Source organism: Camelus ferus, chromosome 6, assembly GCF_009834535.1.
Source record: "Camelus ferus isolate YT-003-E chromosome 6, BCGSAC_Cfer_1.0, whole genome shotgun sequence".
Lineage (NCBI taxonomy): Eukaryota > Metazoa > Chordata > Mammalia > Artiodactyla > Camelidae > Camelus > Camelus ferus.
This window is the reverse complement of record NC_045701.1, coordinates 69451866-69472552: the sequence shown is the minus strand read 5'-3', so window position 1 is coordinate 69472552 and position 20687 is coordinate 69451866. Positions and strand designations below refer to the sequence as shown.

Genomic DNA, 20687 nt, shown 5'->3' with positions numbered 1-20687 from the left:
TCTCAAAGCAACATTATTTTTCTTACATGGTATATTTTGTATTTATAATGCTCCATTAATAATATCTCAGTAGAAATCAGAACTACTGCATAAAGGGTTGCAATTTGGAGGATTTCATGTTGCTAGGAGAGTTTCAATCTTCATACTCCTAATCTTTGGGTGAGACTGTGACTTCCCACTAGGTATTAACATAGACCTGGGGATCATTTCTCAGATGTTACTTTCCATCAATTTTATATCCACCTTTCTGTTCAAAGTCTTCAACTCAACTCTATGGTTTCCTGTGCTTTAGTAAAGAGATGAGGCATTGGATCAGGAAGTCCAATGTGCAAGTAGAAGCAGTATTTGGGGAAAAAGGGAAAATTGTTGAGCCCTAACTGATGCTCCTGAACCACCTTTGAAAAGGTCCCTGTTTTCACAACAAGCTACAATGAAGCTAATGTTTCTGTTATGAAAGCTCTCCACTGCAGTTTCAAATGTCTGCTCTTTTTTTTTTTTAACCACAGTAAAAGCTAACCCGTTTTCTCTCCAACTTTACAGGATCAGGAATTCTTCCCGAAAGACTGCTGTTTAACTACTTTGTTGCTATTTATCAGAAACCAAAACGACGGCTTTTTGTTGTTGTAGTTTTTAATACAGTGAGTAAATTTATTTTGGGCAATGATCAATTTCAGAATTACTAGTGCGTGAAGCTCCTCTTGTCAGGACTCCAGCCCTACCCTCCGAGTCACTTTTGGTCCCTGACGAAACTCGGAATGCAACAGGCCCCAAAGAGATTCTGTGAGTTGAGTATAAAGAAAGAGGTGGAAATCGCGGGGGAGGATTAGAACAGAAACTATTTTGCAGCCCCAACTTGGGCGCTGAAATAGCTTCTTGAAGTCTGAAGAATGCTGAACGTCTTGCGCCCTTATAATCAGTGGAAATGATGAATAAGCGTGCAGATCTTTTGGGGGGATGTGGGGAGAGGAGATCCATGTTTTAAGGCCTAGCTTAGGCATTATTTGGTTCACACACACACAGACACACACGCACGCGCGCACACACGCGCGCGCGCACACACACACACACACTGCACGGTGCTTTCTAACATGAGCTTCTAGCTTCAACACCAAACTGAGAAACTTTCTCTTCCTCCTTCCCCACCCTTTGTTTCTCCGGGAACCCCAGCTCTGGGTCCCTGAACCCCAACACCACCTTCCAGATCCAGCCTAAGAGTAGGCTCGACCGCACTTCCGCGTGGAAATAACCGGGCTGGAGTGAGCCTTCCCCGGAGGGGTGCAGACTCGGCGGACCGCTGCCCGCTTCCCCAGCAGCCGAGGGCGCGCAGAGCTGGGGGCGCGGGCGGCTGCCGGGCCCGGCGCGCCACCGCGCGAGCTGCTGGGTCACAGCCCTGGCCGCGCCACCCGCTCTGCGAGGAAGTGACGACTGCGCCGTCCCAAGAGCAACAAAGTTTGAGTCTGCGGGTCGCGCTCGCTTGCGCCCCGCGCCCCTCGGAGCAGCCCCGGGATCCAGCGCGCAGGTGAGCCGCGTGCTCAGTGCCCCCTCCGCCGCCGGGGCGCCGACGTGGGGCCCGGAAGCGTTCCGGGCCAGGGCTCGGCCGAGCGGGCGGGGATGTGGCGGGCCGGTAGGGCCGGCTGCGCTGGGCTTGCGTGCGGAGGGCTCTGCAGGGAGGGAGCTCGGTGGCCGGGATCCGCCGGGCCCGGGGCTGCGCCTCTGTGGTCGCTGTTTTGTCGCGGGACTTAAACCAGTCAAGGCTGCAGCCAAGCAGCTCCAGGCGCCGTTGCGATCGGAATGGTGCAGGAAAGGGGCTTCGCGTGGCCTGCGTCTGGAGCTAGTCCTCCGCTCGGCACCCCGCCATTCCGACAGGCTGGGAGTGGTCGCCCCCTGGACCCCGCCCCGTGCTTCCCAGGGAAGCGTTCTCTTCCTCTTAGCAGCCCTCGCTGAGGCCGCAGGAAGGAAGTTAAAGGAACTTTCCTCCCACTTTTCTTTGCTTGGCCCTCCAGTGACAAAGAGCAGAGCAATTGGGGAGTTTGGGAAAACAACCCTACGCATGTCCGAAAAGCAAAACCAGAATTGCCCCTAAGCCCTCCTTGATCAAATCTGACTCCCCCGCTCTTACTCTTCCCTCACCACGTCCTGAACTTGACAATAATCACTAAGGCCTAACACTTTGCAATTTAGCCATAAAAACTGTCAGCACACCCACATACATATGTGAGTGTTTTCTATATAAAACTCTGAAACTCGCTTCCAGTGGACTCTGCGGCATCTCGCGCTTTTCTGTTTTCTAAAACTGCTCAGGCTTGCAGGAATGTGCTTGGGAACTTTGATGGTGGTTCCCGCCGCCCTTGGTAGCCTCGTGGCGAAAGGTTGTTTCGTTTTGTTTTGTTTAAAGAACAGCTGAGAAGTTTATGACATCCCTGCAAAGTAACTCGGGGCTGGCAGGCCGGGGCGGGTGGCGCCTGGGCTCCTTGGCTTGGAGTCTGCAAGTGTAGCAGCCGCGGCCGCGGCAGGGACGCGTGGTGTGTGCAGGAATGCACCTCCGTGCCATGGAGACTCGGACATGGGATGTCTGGAGGTTGAATGGTGCAGTTCCTAGCAGCAGCTTCCTGCCAGCCTGTAATTACAGCGTGATTGCACAGTCAGGCATTGTTGGCGTGGATGTTTATACACAGGCTATTGTGCAAGACCTCGGTGGCAGCGAACGAAAGGCAGATTTGCATTGCAAATACCCAGGACAGATCTGGGCCTGAGCTGCAATCGCCAAGTTCTTTTGGGCCTTTCACCCTAGCTAGGTGATTTATTTCCTTGCCTCTCCCCTAACCTCGAACAGTTTGCCAAACGCCAGAGAAGTGAAGTGGACCCAAGAGCGCAAGATCCCTCCACTCCCACCTTCTGCGGCCTGAAAACTATCCCAGGAATTGTACCCTTATTTGTGCCTGTAGAAAATGTGGGATGACGTCAGCAGGAAAAGGAGATGGGAGATGGCTATCAACCTCCCTAAACGGGAAAGCAGTTTGAATTAGCAAAATTGCATGGTGGCTGGATTGGGACTGGTTGCAAAGAGGCCACGTCAGACATGTGTGACTGCGCTGGTGAGCTAGACTTTGAGCCTTGAAATGTCAGCTGCAGAAATTTAGTAGGTGGGTCCTAGTTCCTTTATTGTGTTCTGGTCAAAGGGAAAAGGGCTGAGTCTTTGACACTGTGTGTCTGTGACAGTGTCTGGGGTGGGGGTGGGGGAGGCAGAAGAGTGATTCCTGTTAATTTTCTCCAGAGGACGCCCCCCCCAAGCCCCCTTTCTGAGCAAGGCTTGCTGCACAAGGTGGGGGTCCTCACATCTCAGAGCTGCTGTGCTGCAGGAAGGGAGCCAAGCCTGCAAGCATGGAAAGAAGGCAGATAGGTTCTCCTTGAGGGCCTCAGAGGTGGCTAACTGTGGTACAGGGATTAAAAACACAGTCACAAACATGCACAGGATGCATGCTGGCCCATTCTTCTCGCATGCCAAGTCTCAGCCCACTCGCTCCCTGCCCGAGGTAGAAAACGCTGCCAGGGCAGCACTCAGCCCTGCTGAGGGTACTGTGACTCAGTGGCACCGCCTCACTGCTGGGCTCCGGTAGCCTCTCTGCTCAGAGTGGCAGGTACCAATGGCCCTGGCACAGAGGAGCTTCCCCACGCCTGGCCTTCTCCCCAACCAAGTAATTGAGTTTCACCTGGAGGGAAAAATACTGTTTTGCAACCTCATGCCAGCTGTGTGTCACGGGCAAAGTGACCATTTGTCAAACCAAAACATTAGGGCACGGTCCCTGGCAGACACCTATGTGCTTCCAGAGACTCAAGGAAAAACATGTGAAATCAAGACATTTCTGGAAAGTCTGGGACACATGGACACAGTTGCCAGAGGGGAATGAGGGTTAGAGCAAAACACCACTAAGGCAGGAGTTCCCATGAGTTGCACAACCTCTTGTTTTGGGTACGTTTAGCTTTTTACTGAACTTGACTGTCAAGGTCCTGGTTATCTGTATCACCTGACCAGGGCTGCTTTATTAACGTATGCCACCGCCACCATACTAGTCTGGAGAGTCAGGGGAGGGGAGCAGTCCCTTCTGACTCCAAAGGAAAGACAGCCTTGAGTTTGCAATCCTTTGTGTTCATGAGATTAAAAGTACCCAAAGGCCTTCAGAGAATGTAGCTGGAGAGTGGAGGGGAGGGACCCCTTGCAAAGGCCAGAGACACCCAGAGTTGTGGAGCCACCTGGAACAGTTGCCCGCCCATTTCCTTTTTTTTTTTTTTCCACCCCTTTCTTCAGTTCAGCCTGACTGATTTTTGTGCATAACTCAGGCCCTTCCCCTGGCTTACTCAGCTTTGCCTCTGCATTCACAGAGCTTGCCCTGCAGTTGTACACAGCCCAGTTTAAGACCGGAAACTTAATCCTGACTTCCTCTCCCACCTTACGTAAATGCTGATTTACGGCCTAAAGTTGCTGCCCAGTTCACGGCCCCAGAACAGCCCTGCCTACTGCCTCGCTATGAACAACTAAGAACAATATTGAAAAAGCTCTGAATCAAAACTTGACAGACTTGAAAAATCATTTTATTGTTTTAAGAGGAGAAGCTGTTTGGGAAATTAGGAAGCTCCCAGCAACTTTGGCAAAAACCCCTAGATTCCACTGAGAGGCAGATGAAGGCCCCTGCCAGAGGGTGGTCATGATATGGGAGGCCTTTTACGCTCTCCAGCCCCAATATTTATATTTCTGTTCATCTGCCTCCTCCCAGCTGCCTCCCTACACCACAATCCCATGTTCTGACATCACAACCAACCTCCAAAAAAGGAGGCAGAACCCCTCCAGCCATAAGAGGGCATTCCAGACTCCGAAGAAAGTTTTGTAGTTTTCCAGATGCCTGGCAGTTCTGTCCTGCAAATCTGTTTCCTTCCTTAAGATGTGCCCCCACCTCATTTCTCCTTCTCTCTGAAGCATCTCTTTGTGAGATCCTTAAACCTGTTTTTTTCCTTCGTCTACATGACACAGGGCAATGCTTTACGACTTTCTGTCTCGAGTGCCACTTGAAATACACACAGGTCTTTGAATAAGCCTGGAATAAAGGGCTCCTCTGTAATCTTGCTTAAAATGCCTGTTTGCCAGTGTGACCCTCCTGCTCAGCAACCTTCAGTGGTTTCCCACTGTCTGCACAGTAAGGATCAAACCTCTAGGCTGGCAGTCAGGGCCTTCCCCACAGGGATCTGACCGCCACTGGTCTTCTGCTCTTAACCCTCTGCTCTGACCCAGTGACCTGCTCCGTGTGCTTGTCCAAACTGCTGGTGGAGAACATTTGTACCTCTCCTGCTTCCCCAGAAGTCTGGAATGCCTCCTCTTTCCTCTCTCCTGCTTGGCTCAGTCTTGCTCTCCTTTTAGCCCTATTCATGTTCCCCTCCTTAAGAATTTCCCCTGACCCACCCTGTGGGCCTCTCCCTGGTAACATCCACTGGGGTCCCCTGATGAAGAAAGGCTTGAAACCTGGTCTAAATGATTTTCAACTTCTCCTTTGGAACATAGCTCTGATCATACCCTTCATTTGGCTCCTCAAATGTGCTTTTGGGTGGATCAATATTATCACTTTTCAACTAAACTGGAAGCCCCTGTTTTATATAGCTTTGTATTCCCAGCCCTGGTGTCCACTTATAGCAAATCCCAGGGAATGTTTGATGATGATGTTGGAGACACAGCAAATGCAGTGGCTTGCAGACATTGTCTGCTTGTGCACAGACATGTACCCCCAACCCAAGCACCAAGCACCATGTTCCCAGTCTTTCTGAACATTTACCCACCCTTTCTCCTTCTGCCTGTTAGCCTCTCCCTGACACCTCCTGGTTTGGCACCTCATTGTTCTGCTTCATTTGCAGCACCTCTTCCCCCTGGGTACCAGATAGTGTCTGTCCAGCTTCAGGACTGGCTCCTCCTTGTCCTGACTTGAGTCCAGTTGACCTGCCTCATGATGTCCTGTGCCTGAGCACTGGCTCTTAGGGGAAACCGTTTGTTTACTTGGGTTGGTCTGGTCTTCCAAGGGAACCAGACTGGTAGAAAGAGGTAGGGCCAACTCTCAAGCAAGACTTGTGAGGAAGGCAAAGAGATGCTTCCTGTTTGTCTGCAGCTTTGATTTGCTCAAACAGGTATTGAACCTATAAAATTAGGCTAAACTATAAAACTGAGTGTTGGGGAGATCCTGGCTAAACCCTAACATCAGGCTTACCTAGGAGGATTCTGTTGTCTTCACCCAGTTCTCATGCTATTAATTTCAACCTTGCCATATAAGCTAGATTCTTTCTTTTTAAATTAAGATGTAATTCACATACCATAAAATGTACCCTATAAGCTAGATTCTTTAAGTTTTTTTGTTTTATTTAAAAATAAGATCTAGTAGATTCTTTCCCCCCATCTTTCTATTCAAAAACATAATGTACAACCCAAGTGCTCATTAACAAATGAATGGATAAAGATGTGGTATAGGCACGTATGCACACACACGATGGAATATTACTCAGCCATGAAAAATAATTTAATTCTGCAATTTGCAGGAATGTGGATGGACCTAGAAAATACTATGCTTAGTGAAATAAGTCAGACAAAGACAAATACTTATATGTGGAATCTAAAAAATAATACAATGAATGTATATTAAAACAGAAACAGACTCACAAATATAGAAAACAAACTATTGATTACCAAAAGGGAGTGGGAAGGGGGAGGGGCAAATTAGGGGTGTAGGATTAAGAGATACAAGCTACTTTGTATAAAATAGATAAGCAACAAGATTATGTTGCATAGCACAGGAAATTATAGCCATTATCTTGTAATAACTTTTAATGGAGTATATAATCTGTAAAAATACTGAATCACTATGCTGTGCAACTGACATTAACATATTATAAATCAACTATACTTCAATAAAAAAGGTAATACGTACATATCGTTTAACATCAAAAGAGATGTTATATTTTGTAAAGTAAGTCTCAAAAATAATTTCAACAGAGAAGAGATGCAGACATATATATACATATACAAATGCAACTGAATTAGAAAAATAAACATCTATTTTAACTTTGAGGAATGGAAGACCTTCTAAAGAAAGAAACAAAGCAGAACCCGTAAGAAAATGTTGATAAATTAGATAACATAATAACTTTGAATAAGTAAATTTCCCATCCTCTAATGTTCCTCTTTTATTCAATCCTTTAGTGTTCTTAGGCAACTACAGTTTGTCATTTTTCAGCTATGCTTCCAGATGTAGCCTCTGCAAATAGAAGAAAATATGAATATACAAACAAATGCCAGCATACTATACACAGGCTTCTGCATTCTGTGTTTTTCACTTTTAATGTATCTTGGAGATTATTCTATATCAGTGCTTATAGAGCTGCCTCATTTTTTCCAATGGTTAAATTGTACTCCACTGTATGCAAATACCATCATTTATTTAACTAGTTACTGTTGCAGAGAATTTGGGTTGTTTCCAGTCATTTTGCTATTACATACAATATTGCAGTCAATATGTTGAATTCACTTTTAAGTGAAAATTCGTTTTTTTTTTAAGTGAAAATTCTTGATGAACACCCATATATGGGTGAAATTTGGATATACACAGAGAACTATTCCTGAAAAATTAGGCATAAACTGCATTTAAAAATCAATATTTTCTATAATCTACTGTTTCACAAAAATAATAAACTTTTAGAACTGTAGGACTTTTACAACTTTGAGGCCAACTTTTGGGACCTCAGGGACTGTTATCATCCAGCTCCTGTTTTGTAGTAACTGCAGTAACAACATTTCAGAGAATTTAAAGCTGGGAAGGGCACCTGTGGTAACTCATTTTTAACTAAGATTCAGAGAGGATGTGACTTCTCGAAGGTCGCATAGCTGTTAAATGGAAGAATCAGGGCACAAACTCCACATTCCATTTCCTTTCACTATCCTACATCGATCATCTTAATCATCATAATCGTCAGTTCCAGCCTGTGTATTTGTAAACCAAGGATTTTGTTTACAATTCTACCTCTTTAGTTTCCTTAAGGCAGTACACAAAGATTTAAAAAGAAGAAACTTGAGGGAAAAAAACAAACAAACCAGGGTGGAGGTGAGGTCTTTTTTTAAAATTTTAATTAAAAAATTTTTATTTTAAAATTGAAGTATAGTTGATTTACAATGTTTCAGATGTATAGAAGAGTGATTCAGTTGTGTGTGTATGTGTGTATATATATATATATATATATATATATATATATATATATATATATATATATATATATTCTTTTTCAGAATCTTTCCCGTTATAGATTATTACAAGACATTGAATATAGTTCCCTGTGCTATACAATAGGTCCTTGTTGTTTATCTATTTTATGTATATTAGTGTGTATCCGTTCATCTCTTTAAGAAGAGGGTGGGATGCTAGAGGGCCCAGGAACACAGACTCAGCACCCTTGAACAGCCAGTCAACCCAAGGCTGACTGTCCTCACTGGGCATTTACAGAACAGCTGCAGTGCTCTCAACACTGTCCCACAACAAGGGGTGCAAAGTGGGGTCCCACCAACCCCTTCCCTTCAGGAGGCTGGCAATCAGCCTCTGAGATGGGTTGTACTCAGAGGGAAAAATAGACTCAGGGTAGATCTGTCACCCAGGAGAATGGAATTTGGTGGAGTTGCATTTTCTGGGGGTCAGGTTCTAAAGTCAGTGTGTCAAGTGAAAAATAAGAATATAGTCAAGATTAACCTTGAAAGTCCCTTAGGAGGGCACTGGGTGGGCGGCAGACATACTGGCTCTTAACACTTAAATTCGTCTTAGGCTGTTCCTCTAGTTCTGGAAGAAGCTGCAGTTTCTAAGGTTGAACACCAGATGAAGTGGTTGGTTTTAGTTTGGGGACTTTGTAGTATGAAAATATGTATGTGTTCAGATACTATAGTCTCACTTAGCATGCTAAGATGCTTATACTAGGATATCCTGCAGGGCAGGCACCAGGCTCAGGGCTCTTAGCCCATGCTCATCCCTGAATAGATGGCGGGTTTATAAATTAGGACTTAACCATAAGAGGTTAAGCAAGAAATGCTCTTAGATCAGGTGAGCGGGGTGTAATGGAGAGATTCGTGGAGTAGATTTTATTTATTTATTTATTTATTTATTTATTTATTTATTTATTTATTTATTTATTTATTTATTTATTTAGATGGAGGTACTGGGGATTGAACCCAGGACCTCATACATGCTAAGCTGCGCTCTACTACTGAGCTATACTCTGCCCCCAACCCCTTGCCCCGTGGATTGGGTTTTAAACTGCAGGACTGCAGATGAAAGACTTATGCTTGGGGTGACCTGTTATTGGTGTGGGGCTGGGAGGGGGCAGTGCCATGTGTAGCAGACACTTTGCTCTAAGGCCCTAGCCCTCCATGTCTGCTTTCCTTCCTCCCCCTTTCCCCCTCCCTAGCCTCCTGATTGCAGGTCATTGTAAGAGGCCTGCAAGGAATCTACCGCACGAATCTGTGTCCCCCTCCTCTGTGGTCTCCCAATAGCGTATGCTTTGGAACAACTTAGGGACCAAAGCCGCTCCCTGATCCTCACTTCCACTTGCACAGAGGTGGGGAAAGGTTCAGGAATTCCCCCTAGGAAGCTGTGCTGACCTACCTGGCTGGCATTTAGGATCTGAATTCCCCAGTTATGGAGAAAAAGAAAACTGGCAACAGCAGTTGACAGTGGAACCCTGCCCATCATGGTTTACAGAGTGCTTTCCCTCACGTTCCTTGTTCTTTCACTCATTCATGTCATTTGCATTTATTGAGTCCCTACTGTGTGCTATGTACTGGTAAAGTACCTAGAGGTAAAGAAGATCCAGCCTCCCCTTTCAAGGTGTTCACAGTCTGAGGGAGACACAAAAAGTCTATGCACAAAAGCCAAGAGCAATTAGTTCCACAGATGATAGTGTAAAAGCGTTCAAGGGTCTGCAGGGCTTGGAGGAGGGACAGGTCACTTCTGCCAGGCCAGAGGAGAGAGGACCGTTAGGAAAGGTCTAGGATGGCCCCTGTGCCTTACAGGGTACTTGTGCTCAGTGAAATCTGTGGAATTAATGAATGAGAGGCTTTTTGGAGGAGCTGGTGTTCGAGCAGTGTCCCAAGAAACAAGCAGGCATCCACCAGCTGGCAACGGGAGTCAATTCATTGTAGACACAGGGAGCTGCTCAGGTGAGGCCTGGAGTGGATGCATGACACAACATGGTCTGCTTTGGGAGCTGCAAGCAGCAGGGTGTGATGGAGCATTGGTGGAGGGGGTGCAGCAGGGGACTGCCAGAGGTCAGGTCATGGGCCAGCCATTTGTGTCAGCTAAGAGGTTTGGACTTTACCCTGATGGCAGTGGGGAGCCGCTGAGGATCGATGGTGTATATGTGTTTGTATGTGTGCATATGAGGGAGAGAGAGAGAGGATCAGATTTCCTTTTTAAAAAGCCACTCACTGTGATGTGGAGATTGACTGAAAATGGGGGAAGACAGGCAGCAAAGAGACCATGAGGAGGTCCTTTCGGTCACTGGGACAAGATGGAGAAGTGGGAGTCAGAGCAGTGGGGGAGGAAGATGCCAAGGGAGTTGGGTTGAAAGGCCTTGAGGACCAACCAAAGGTATAGAGCAAGGGAGAAGTCAAAGTGTTGCTTACGTTTCTGCTTGAAACATTGGAGGAGGAGCAGATTTTAGGGGAGAGACAATGAGTCCAATTTAGGACAGGTTTAGTTGGAGGTGCCTGTGAGACATCCAAGATAGCTGTCTAGTGGGCAGGTGGATGCATGGGTCTGGGGCAGGAGATCGTCCAAGGGATGGTAAAGGAGAGTGTTGCCCCCTCCACGAACTCTAACCAAGCTGCCCCAAATAAACATATCATTTCAGTAAAAATGATTATTTACTGTGTAGCTACAGCTTCAAGACAAGTTCCAGACAAACCTGATTACTTCCCTTGAGCCCCTTCTGTCTATCAGATTCTGGAACAGACCCTTGGGAATCACCAGAACACAGAAGGCAGTTGGAGCTAGGGGAGCTGATGGCATCACCCATGGAAAGTGTGCAGTAGGAGGTGAAGGGATGACCGTTTAAGGGATGCTGTATAAGGGGAATCAGCAGTGGAGACCAGGAAGGAACCAATGGTGAGGAAGGAAGAAAACCTGGAGAGTGTGGTGTTATTGAAGCCAAAGGAGGAGGGAGCTTTGCATTTTATGATAAAAGGGACCACAATTTTGTGCACCTAGTACAGCACATGGCACGTGGAAATTTCTCCATCAGTCTTTTTTTTTTTTAATTTTTTTGGGGGGAAGGTAATTTGGTTATTTATTTATTTTTTAGGAGGTACTGAGGATTGAACCCAGGACCTCGTGCTTGCTAAACATGCACTCTACCATTTGAACTATACCCTCCTCCCACATTAGTCTTTATTAAATTGAGTTGAAATCGATCAACTGTTGATCACTGGGGATGTCAAGAGAGAGGACTGAAAAGAATGACTGACTTAGAAATTAGAAGGTTAGTGGGGCTTTGCCATGCGGGCTTCTCTGTTTCTCATTCAACCTCCCTGAGAAATAGGTGGTGCAGGTATCACCTGTCCCAGGGTTGGTGTGACATGTGCAATTTCTAGAATCCAGGTTTCTAGACTCCAAGTCCACCTATCCCTGAGCTGTTGGAGAAATAGGGAAGAGTCCAAGGGATTGGTAATGCCTTTAATTTCTGATATTAATGCCCCAAATCAGGCACCTGGTCAGATCGAGGGGAAGGGTAGGTTGTTATATTCAGCATTTATGACATTTGTTCATATTTGTGATTATTAGGTGCCTGTGATCCTCTCAGATGTGTGAGTATTTAAACTAGACTCTTTTCACAGAGGGAAAAGATAGAAGCTTGAGCAGGTGTTATCTCAGGGGGGTCATAGGTCTAGGTAGAAGGACATGCTGGTGTAGTCCAGATCTTTGGTCTGCAAACAGCAGAAGTTGATCCTGGCTAAATTAATGAGAAAAGGAATGTATTGGAAGGATATCTGGTGACTCATGGAATGTCCTGGAAATCTGGAGAATGATGCTCAGAAATCAATCAGGACCTGTTGGAAGTTGGGTAGCTGGAACCAAAGACAAAGTTTTGATGCCACCGGCCTGGCATCACTGCTACCAGCTAACCTGAATGCTCTACCACCTCCAGAATGAGTTCTGAACTCTCCCCTAATTGTTTGTGTCACTCAATCCAGAGGCAGAGGCCAAGATGAGCATCTGATTGGCCAGCTTAGATCACATGCCCATGTTCTCACTGTTGGGGTCCTGAAGAGCAAGGCTCTGGAGGTTATCACTTCCCCAGTGGCAGGTGGAACTCTCCCTCCCACAAGGACTCACAGTGTTAGGTGCTTGAAACCTGGGGACAGGTGCACATGCCAGGTGAACGTGTCCACTATGGAAGCCAGAGCCCATTCTAGCCCTCAGCGCTGGACATGGTGGAGGAGACGGGGCATCCCCCTTATTCCATTGAAAATATCCACATCTTGATTTTAAGCCTTTTGGACACCTTTCTGCATCCTCTAGCCTCCAGCTAAACTTTGGGATTTTTATGTGCTCTAGAGATCTGAGTGTTTCATTAGCAATTGGATTTGTCCTCTGGACTCTGATTCCAGTGGAAAAGAGAGCTCATCCCAGCATCTGGATCCTCCCTGCACATTTGATTCCACTTGGAAAACTTCAGCGCTGCCTTGTAAGGACAGAGGCCAAGGCTTGGCTGTCTCTAGCTAACAGGCAGCTACAACTTGAATTCTGTTTCTCCTCTGGGGCTGGGCAAGACTCACAGGGCCATGAAGGATTTAGGAGGTGCTACCTTGCATTTGACTGAAGGTTGGAGTTTTGGCTTCAGGCTTGGTTTATGGAATGATTGAGGTCCCTGGTGCAGAGTGACAGGACTGGGCCCTTTTCGCATCTTGAAGATGTCAGCCTAGTGGAGATGTTCTATCCAATATCATGCCTGAGAGAGAGCTAAAGGAGCTAGGGCTTCGTCTGCCTGGGGCTGTCAGCACCTCCAGTCACATCCCTACCCAGTTTCCTCACCCATAGAACTAGAGGGTGTTGGTTAAGTGAGCACTGGCTCCCTTCTTACCTCAGATCCTCTGACTATAGCTTTTTGAAGTAAGGGCACCTCAACTGAAATTTTGGTCATTCAGTTCCAAAAACCTTAGATAAAGAAATTCTTTGCTTTAAAAAGAAAATGCAGTTTTGAACTTACTGGGCTCATGGCTGTGGTGGCTGCCAGCATTTTAAGGGTCTGTTCCCCTGGTGCCTGGAACTGGGGAACTGCTGCCTCCATGAAGCTGGTGTGTCAAGGGCTGAGTTCTTGGCAGCTGGACTGAGGTGATTCCTGAGGCTGAGGCTTGCTCACCAGTGTGGGCTCACAGTGGCCCCCGGGAGGGATGGAGCAGGAGTGTTCCCAGCCAGCGTTGGCTCCAGCACAGTTTACACTGACTTGCCCATTTGTGTCCAGATGAAATGGAATCATGTTAAAAACAACACTGAAGCACAAAAGAGGTCTTGAAGGACCTGAGTTCTCTTACTGAAGCACAGCTTTGATCATGTGCCCCCCCCACCCCCGCCCCTTAAAAACCTCTGAGAGCTGCCCAAGTCCTACAGGAGAAACCTCACATTCCTCAGAAAGGCACCCCAGGCCCTTGTTGCAGCCCCAGCCCACCTCGCCACCTCTTCTCCTGCCCTACCCCCTTCCCTAGCACGGCCCTGTGTGTTCTCTCTGCTCCTCAATGCACTTCCACGCCTCTGTGCCTTGTGTATTGTTGTCCTCCTGCCCCAAACATCCTCCCTGCCCCTTTCTTCTTGGTGGACGCCCACAGGACCAGCCAGGAGTCGGCTGCATCCTTACCGCCACCTTAGTCTTTCTGCACTCAGGCTCCCCCCATGAGGACGCTGGCATCAGCTGCAGGTGTGCCTCGTTTCCCCCTGGCCTAGCACTGTGCCTGGCACATAGTAGGTGTCCCGTGATGGGGCAGGAAGCGCAGCCTGAGGGGATGTGAGGGAGCTGTGGGCAGGCCCAGGACCTGGCCTAGGTCAGGGGGTGTGTGTGGTTGGTGTTGACGGCCTCTCTTTTGCACCTGCTGGTGGAGCCGCTGCCTCGGTGGCTTTGCTGTTTCTCTGAGCCTGAGGGAGACCCCGGTGAGGGTGAGAAGGGGATTTCAGGCCACAAAGCCCAGCGCCTGCATCCCCCTCACCCTGAGGAGGACTCTGAGGAGATGTCTGTGGTGAGGAACTGGTTTAAAGGTGGCAGAGACTTCCTTCCCCTCCAGCCCCAACCCTCACAGAAGGATAAACACCAGCTGCCCTTGGAGGACCCCTGAGTGTCCATGCCTGGCGCTGTCTGATGGCTTTGCCCAGAGAAAGAACTAGGAAGAACGAGTTGGCAGACCATGAGAGGAGACACTGAGGCTCTGTAAAATGAAAGCCCTGTTCAGCTGAGTGACGGTCAGGACAGGCCATGGCTCTCTCTGTTGGAGGAGGACGAGGAGCACCCCCCTGACAATGACTGCAGGGTGCCTCGGGAGCCCCAGAGCAGGCACTCGGGGTCTCGGTTTGTCCATAAAGTGAAAGACTTGGACTCCATGTGGTTCTTTCTTACTCAGAAATTCCCTGAGCCTGTGAACAGAGCCTAGCAGGCTGTGTCTTTATGGTGCCTCACAGTGGGACCTGGGTTACCTCTCAAGGATGCTTCTGGTGTGAAATAGTCAGTTATCCAGGGTCTGCATGCCATTTAGAGAGAGAGCGCCATGCAGAAGCATCTTTCCCACCACGGCTGATGAGGTGGATTTTCTTTCTTAAGAGATTTGCTTTCTCAAAGTCAAGCCACCCTGATGGCTGAGCCCACACGTGCAGGGGCTTACTTGACCATTGGTGAGTGCATGGCTTCTGCTGTTTGCAAAATATGTTTCAGAACCTAGAAGCACATGGTATTTCTAAAATCTCCTTTAGGAACCCATTGAAGTGTGTCTTTGTTCTTGGCCCCAGGAGGATCAGCTCAGAGGAAGCTTGGTTGGTGGGGTGGGTCTGATGTCCTGGAGAGGTGTTGGCTTGTTTTGGGAGGGATCTGTTTTGGGATCTGCCTTTCTTTCTGCCTCCATGGGGCCTGCTCCCTCCTCCTGTCCATCTCAGTCCTCTACCTTCCTACCCACATCTCTGTCTTCCTTCCCTCATCCCTCCCCCAGCAAATCAACTGAGCTACCTCCAACATCCACTCAATCATAGAGTTTGTGCTTCACACGCCCGACCCATTGGAGAGTTGGGAAAAGTGGATTTTAAGGGTAGACCTTGACTGGTAGGACTGGGAAGTGCTGTCAGGAAAACTACTTTGGAAAATAGTCTAGGTACCTCACACAGAACAATATATTTTTAAAATGTAGAACTTGAAGCTATAAAAATGTTAATTTCCTTTTACATATTAGTATTACTCTTGAGAATTTATTCTAGGGAAAAAATTCTAGAAAGGAAAAGAGCTATACACACAAAGATATTAATAGCAATGTTGTTTAAAGCAGTAAAACACTGTAAATAACCTGAGTTTCCCACATGGCTTTATAGTATGTGACACCTAGACTCAGTGGAATGTTGTGCCACTGTTAAATTAATATGAGGATGGTATTAATTCATGGGAAAATGTTGAAGAATTTTGGTGAAAAAGTGGCTTCTGTTTTAGCCGGCAAAATTGCACATATACTTGGTGAGGGCATCAAAACTGATTACATTGGCTCTAGTATAAGTTGGCATAAGGTAAATACAGGATTTAGGTGAAATGGTTATGAATGGAGTATTTGTGTATTTGAAATTGCTTTAGTAATATACACATAGTGTATATAATTTTCTTTAAAAAACACCTTAACGTAGCAGCGTCTTTGGATCTGGATGAGGAGACTCTAAGCGTCCCATCCGTTACCACCTGAAAGAAGGAACCTTATCAGCCACCTGCACTGCAGGAGCTGAAGAGTTCAGATTGGCTGAGTCTTTTCGCAACTGGAGGCCTGACTGTATAGGCTGGCTAACTGTATAACTCTAGGGCTCCCAGTGTGGACTCTGCCTGGTGCAGGCGACCCCCAAGTGTCCCCAGGGCCCCAGATGATTGTTTGCACCTGGATTTCCAGGAAACCAGCCCAGAGAGCACGTGTGGCCATGAGCTCTGCCTCTGAGCCACCCACTCACCTCCAGGCTGCCTGGTCCTGCAGGCCCAGTTGCAGCAGGAGGCAGATTCTCTTCTGCAGCTCACACAGGCAGCGGGGAGGGTGTGCTTTGCAAACTGACCTCCTGCAGCCCTGCCTGACCCAGGTGGAGTCCCAGTGACTTCATTTCTCAGCTGTTTGCAGTATTGCATATATTTATTATAGTATGGAAACTTAGAGCTGCCAGCCTCAGAAAGCCCTCCACATTGATCCAGTCTACCTCTGGCTTAGCCGCAGGGCCCCCTGACCCCTCCCATCTTGCCATGAGCTCTGCTGAGACTTGTAGCTGCAGGTGTGGCCTGGTGGCTGAACAGCTGACTGTCTCTGACCACCTTTTCTAATCTCTGGCGTGCTTGGGACGCCTAGTGAACGGCCTTCTTACCCACCACTCCTCCTTGGGTTTACCTCCCCACAGGTAGTCTGTTCTTCTTAGTGGGGAACTTTCTTGTCGTGTGGAGTGACCGTGTGGTGGCCCGTGATCTTGTTTCTCCGTGATTAGCACAGTTCAGGGCAGGAAATGGAGGCTCTTTGTGTTGTTTGGAGTCCCGAGGTGGGTGGGAGCTGGAGAGCCCTGGGCAGACCTCAAGCAGGCAGGTTGGAGCCTGCAAACACAGAAGCCACCGCAGCAGAATGTGCGGAAAGATGGGTTGTCTCAAGCATATATCCGCTAAAGCCAAATCCCAGAACTGTCAAGGATCTGGAGTTTGTTGTTCTACGATTAGACTGAAATAGGGCCTTGTGGCTGGAGGTTTGCCAGGGTCAGAGAGAAACTGGAGAGTGCGTGGGCACTGGGCTTGCCTGGATACTCACGAGGGGTACTTCAGGCCCGTTTCATGTCTTTCACGACACGCAGGCTTGTGTGTGGGTTTGGAGGCAGGGGTGGAGAATATCCCTGTGCTTCCCTAGAATATCGTATTCATTCCTAGATGCCTTGGTCCCATCCCCACCCCCTACAGTGACTGAGAGCCAACTCCAACGGGATCATTGCTGCTGGTGTATTAACTGACACAGAATTTAAGTAACAAGCCATCTTCCTGAGCCCAAGACCCAGCAATAACTGCTCGTCTCAGTTCCCTAATTTAGAGACCACGTGCATGCCCCCGGGTTGTCAGCAGCTCGATTTCTTGAAGCTTGAAACATATTTCCATAGAAACAATGCTATAAATGGTGGCTGGGTTCCTAGGCTAGCCCACAAAGAGCTCTGGTGTCACCTCCGAAGTTGCTGAAATAAGGTATTAGTAAAATTGAGAGCGCAAATGCAGCAGTCAGAGTTAGCACCCAGGATGTTGGAGCTTAAGTGGTGTGGGTTTATTTGTGTAACTTTGTTTCTTTGGGGAGAGGTGTCTTTCAGAGTCTTCCTGATAAGGGAAGCTCTGGGGCCCTCCCCCTGCCCACAGTCTTAACCCCTCCTCTCCCAGTTTACATCCCTTCTAACTTCCTCATTGAGCCAGGGGCCTGGGCCTACAATGCACCCTGGGACCTACATTGGGGTATTTTTATGATGAGGAGATCCTGTTCAGTGACCTTTACAGTACCATCATCATCATCATCATCATCACCATCATCATCATCATTATTTAAACCATCTTGATGAACTTAACAGAATAAACATTACACATTAGCAATTTACATTGTTCAGAATTCTCTTCTGATTGCAGCTGATGTTCCTGTGGAAGTTTTAACATAGTTTAAAAGTCTGCCTCTACTATTTCTTTGTATTGATTTTGTCATCTAACATGATTTCATCAAACGTTTCCATGTGTCAATCCTTTCATATTTCATTCTGTTACCATCCCCTACTGTAATTTGAATGGAGTTCCATTTTGGAGGTCTATATACAGGTGCTATGAGCGTCTTTTATAAAAACTCCTTTGTGGTGGTATTTTAAATTGTTTTCGTGGAATCTGGTTCCCTAACCATAAGGTCTTAAACTCTTACAACATAATGTCAAATCACATTCTAGAAAGATTTGAAGTTTATAGTGGCACAGCAATGTATGTGCAGTTTTTTCCTGATGACCTTGCCAACAGCAGCTTTCTTGTTTAATTTATTTACTTATTTTCATGTTGACTCTGGCCATAATGGGTCCTTAATGGTGTTCTAATTTGCATATCCTAAATTGCTGCTGATACTGTACATTTTTCATCCCGATGATTTACTGTTTGTGTTTCCTTATGTGTCAAACCATACTCATCTTCTGTGACTGCGGAGCCTCCCACTTACATTTATCTCCTTGAACCACTTTCCTGTTGAGAAATACAAAGTCCTGCCTTCCTCTCTCCCTGCCTCCTTGGGTGGGGCCCCGCCCCTTGACCTGGGCTAACTCACCTCCACACCCCGCTGGTTTACCACCTCAGCCACTCCCTCACCGCCTGCAGCCCTGGACTGGCTGTGGGTGGGGATGGGAATGGAAGGGATTAGGAGGGACAGACAATGGGGGCCCTGTGATGGGGACCAAGGGGAGGTAGGTGCGAGGCAGGGGCTTGTCTGAGTGGTTCTGAAATAGGTCCATAAAGTGACCTCCTTGGAGGGAGGCAACCTGGGAGATTCTGGGTGGAGCCACAGGCTGTGAGGGCTGGAGAGGGCACTAGAGTTCATCTGGTCTAAGGATCACCCACTCAAAGGCCCATAGGGAACAGGAGTCGGGGACTGGGGCGGTTGGGGGGATATCACTAACAGAGACTGGCTGGGTGCAAGAAAACAGCACCAGTGAGATGATAAACAATAGTGACCCGTGGCCTAGGAAGGGGTGGAATCACGTGCTACTCCTATTGCAGTGCTGTTCCTCTCATAATGCTACTCCCCTTGCGCCGCTACTTGGCACCACCTCCAAGAAGGAGGGCTCAGTGGGGCCAGTGTTCCAGTTTTTTTCATGACAAACCAGAAATCCTGATTTTTAGCTTAAATCTCCTGGTTTAAATAAATGTTGACAATAAATTTAATTCAATTAAAGTAAAACATATTATATGGGTCAAATACAATATATCTGGGAATGAGAATGGCTTGTAAGCCTCTAATCTGTGACCTCTCATTTTTTGATTTTCTTACTGGGAAAACCCAGGCCAAGAGGTATCCTCATATATCAGAGAGAAAGACTCAAAAAACCAGCGGTCAAATTCCATCTGTCTGACCTTGGAAGAGCTGTTTAACCTTTTTGAACCTCAGCTTCCTTATCTATAAAATGGGGATAATGGTTTCCTCTCAGGGTGCTGGGTGGGTTCATTAGGCTCACATCACGTCAAACATTTAGTAAGTGTTCAATAAGTGTGTTGATAGGTTCTGTGTGTGGTCATCCAGAAGATTAGAAGAAAAACCAGGCTTAGAACTTTGCTCTCCTGACTCCCAGTCCAGAGTACGTACCGCATCACACTGGTCTGCTTTCGTGGGAGTCCACAGGTGTCGGGAGACAGGGGTCTTTCTGATCCTTGGAGAACTGCAGGTCACTTTATGAGAGCTTGCCTGAGAGCTACTGAGCTCAGGTAACGGGGACTTAGCTCCATGGACTTTGCCCTGCAATCCTCAGAACCCAGGAGATCGAGTCTCTGTAGCAGTAGTAGTAGTAGTAGTAATAATAATAATAATAATACCATGCACCATTGAACCTAGGAAGCGAATGATTATAAAATGGCCATTATTTTATGTACAGCTATGAAGGAGAAAATGCCACTAATTAAACCATGATATGCTATCAATTGTAAGATGCATCCTGATTTTGGAGATATTAAAATGGGAGAAAATGTGCATCTTAGAATGGAAGGAACAGAACAGTAATAAAAGTTGTGACAATAATAGTTACATTTTATTGCTTACCTCAAGGTTTCACAAATATTTTACTCATGCATCTATCAACAAGCATTTCCTAAGCACCCACCATGTGCAGGCACTTATGCAAGGGATACAAGGTGACTGACTAGGCTGTGCCCTTCAGAAGCTCTGATCCTAGTAGGGAGATGGTGCAGTAAGCAATGGTAGAACAATGTTAGGGGATAGAGTAAAGATAAACAGAGGATGCCGTGGGAATTAGGAGAGAGAATGGCTTTTCTGGTCCTTAGGGGCAGAGCCTGAGACAGTTCGGGGTCCCTGGGATTGATTTAGGAAGTACTCTCATGAGGTGGGGAGGGAGGAAAGCAGTTCTGGACTGGGGGAAAAGCTAAGCAAGGAAGGATGTGTTGCAGCTGAAGCTACCGAGCTTCAGCCAGATTCCACAGGGAGCGCTGGAACATAAATTGCATCACAACAGATCTGATCTTACCTTGAGGTAGAGGGGGTGGGCCTCTTGGATCCTCCCCTCTCCACCCACCTCCCCGCCCTTCCGCAGTCCATCATTGGCTACAGTGTTCTCTCCCAGCAAAGCCTCCCTTTGTGAAAGGGGCAGTTGCGAGCCCTTAGCAACCAGCACTCACTGTAGCTGGGGGATGGTGCACAAGCCTGA

The 20687-nt window shown here is 47.3% G+C and overlaps 1 protein-coding gene across 1 annotated transcript in view; it reads left to right on the top strand.

Annotated features, from left to right (window-relative positions):
• Nucleotides 1-1110: 1110 nt before the first annotated feature.
• Nucleotides 1111-20687, top strand: part of MIDEAS (mitotic deacetylase associated SANT domain protein) — a 65629-nt gene continuing 46052 nt past the window's right edge. Inside the window, exon 1 of the mRNA XM_032482337.1 lies at nt 1111-1519. The gene's annotated coding sequence lies outside the window, so the exon portion shown is untranslated. The remainder of the gene's footprint in view (nt 1520-20687) is intronic.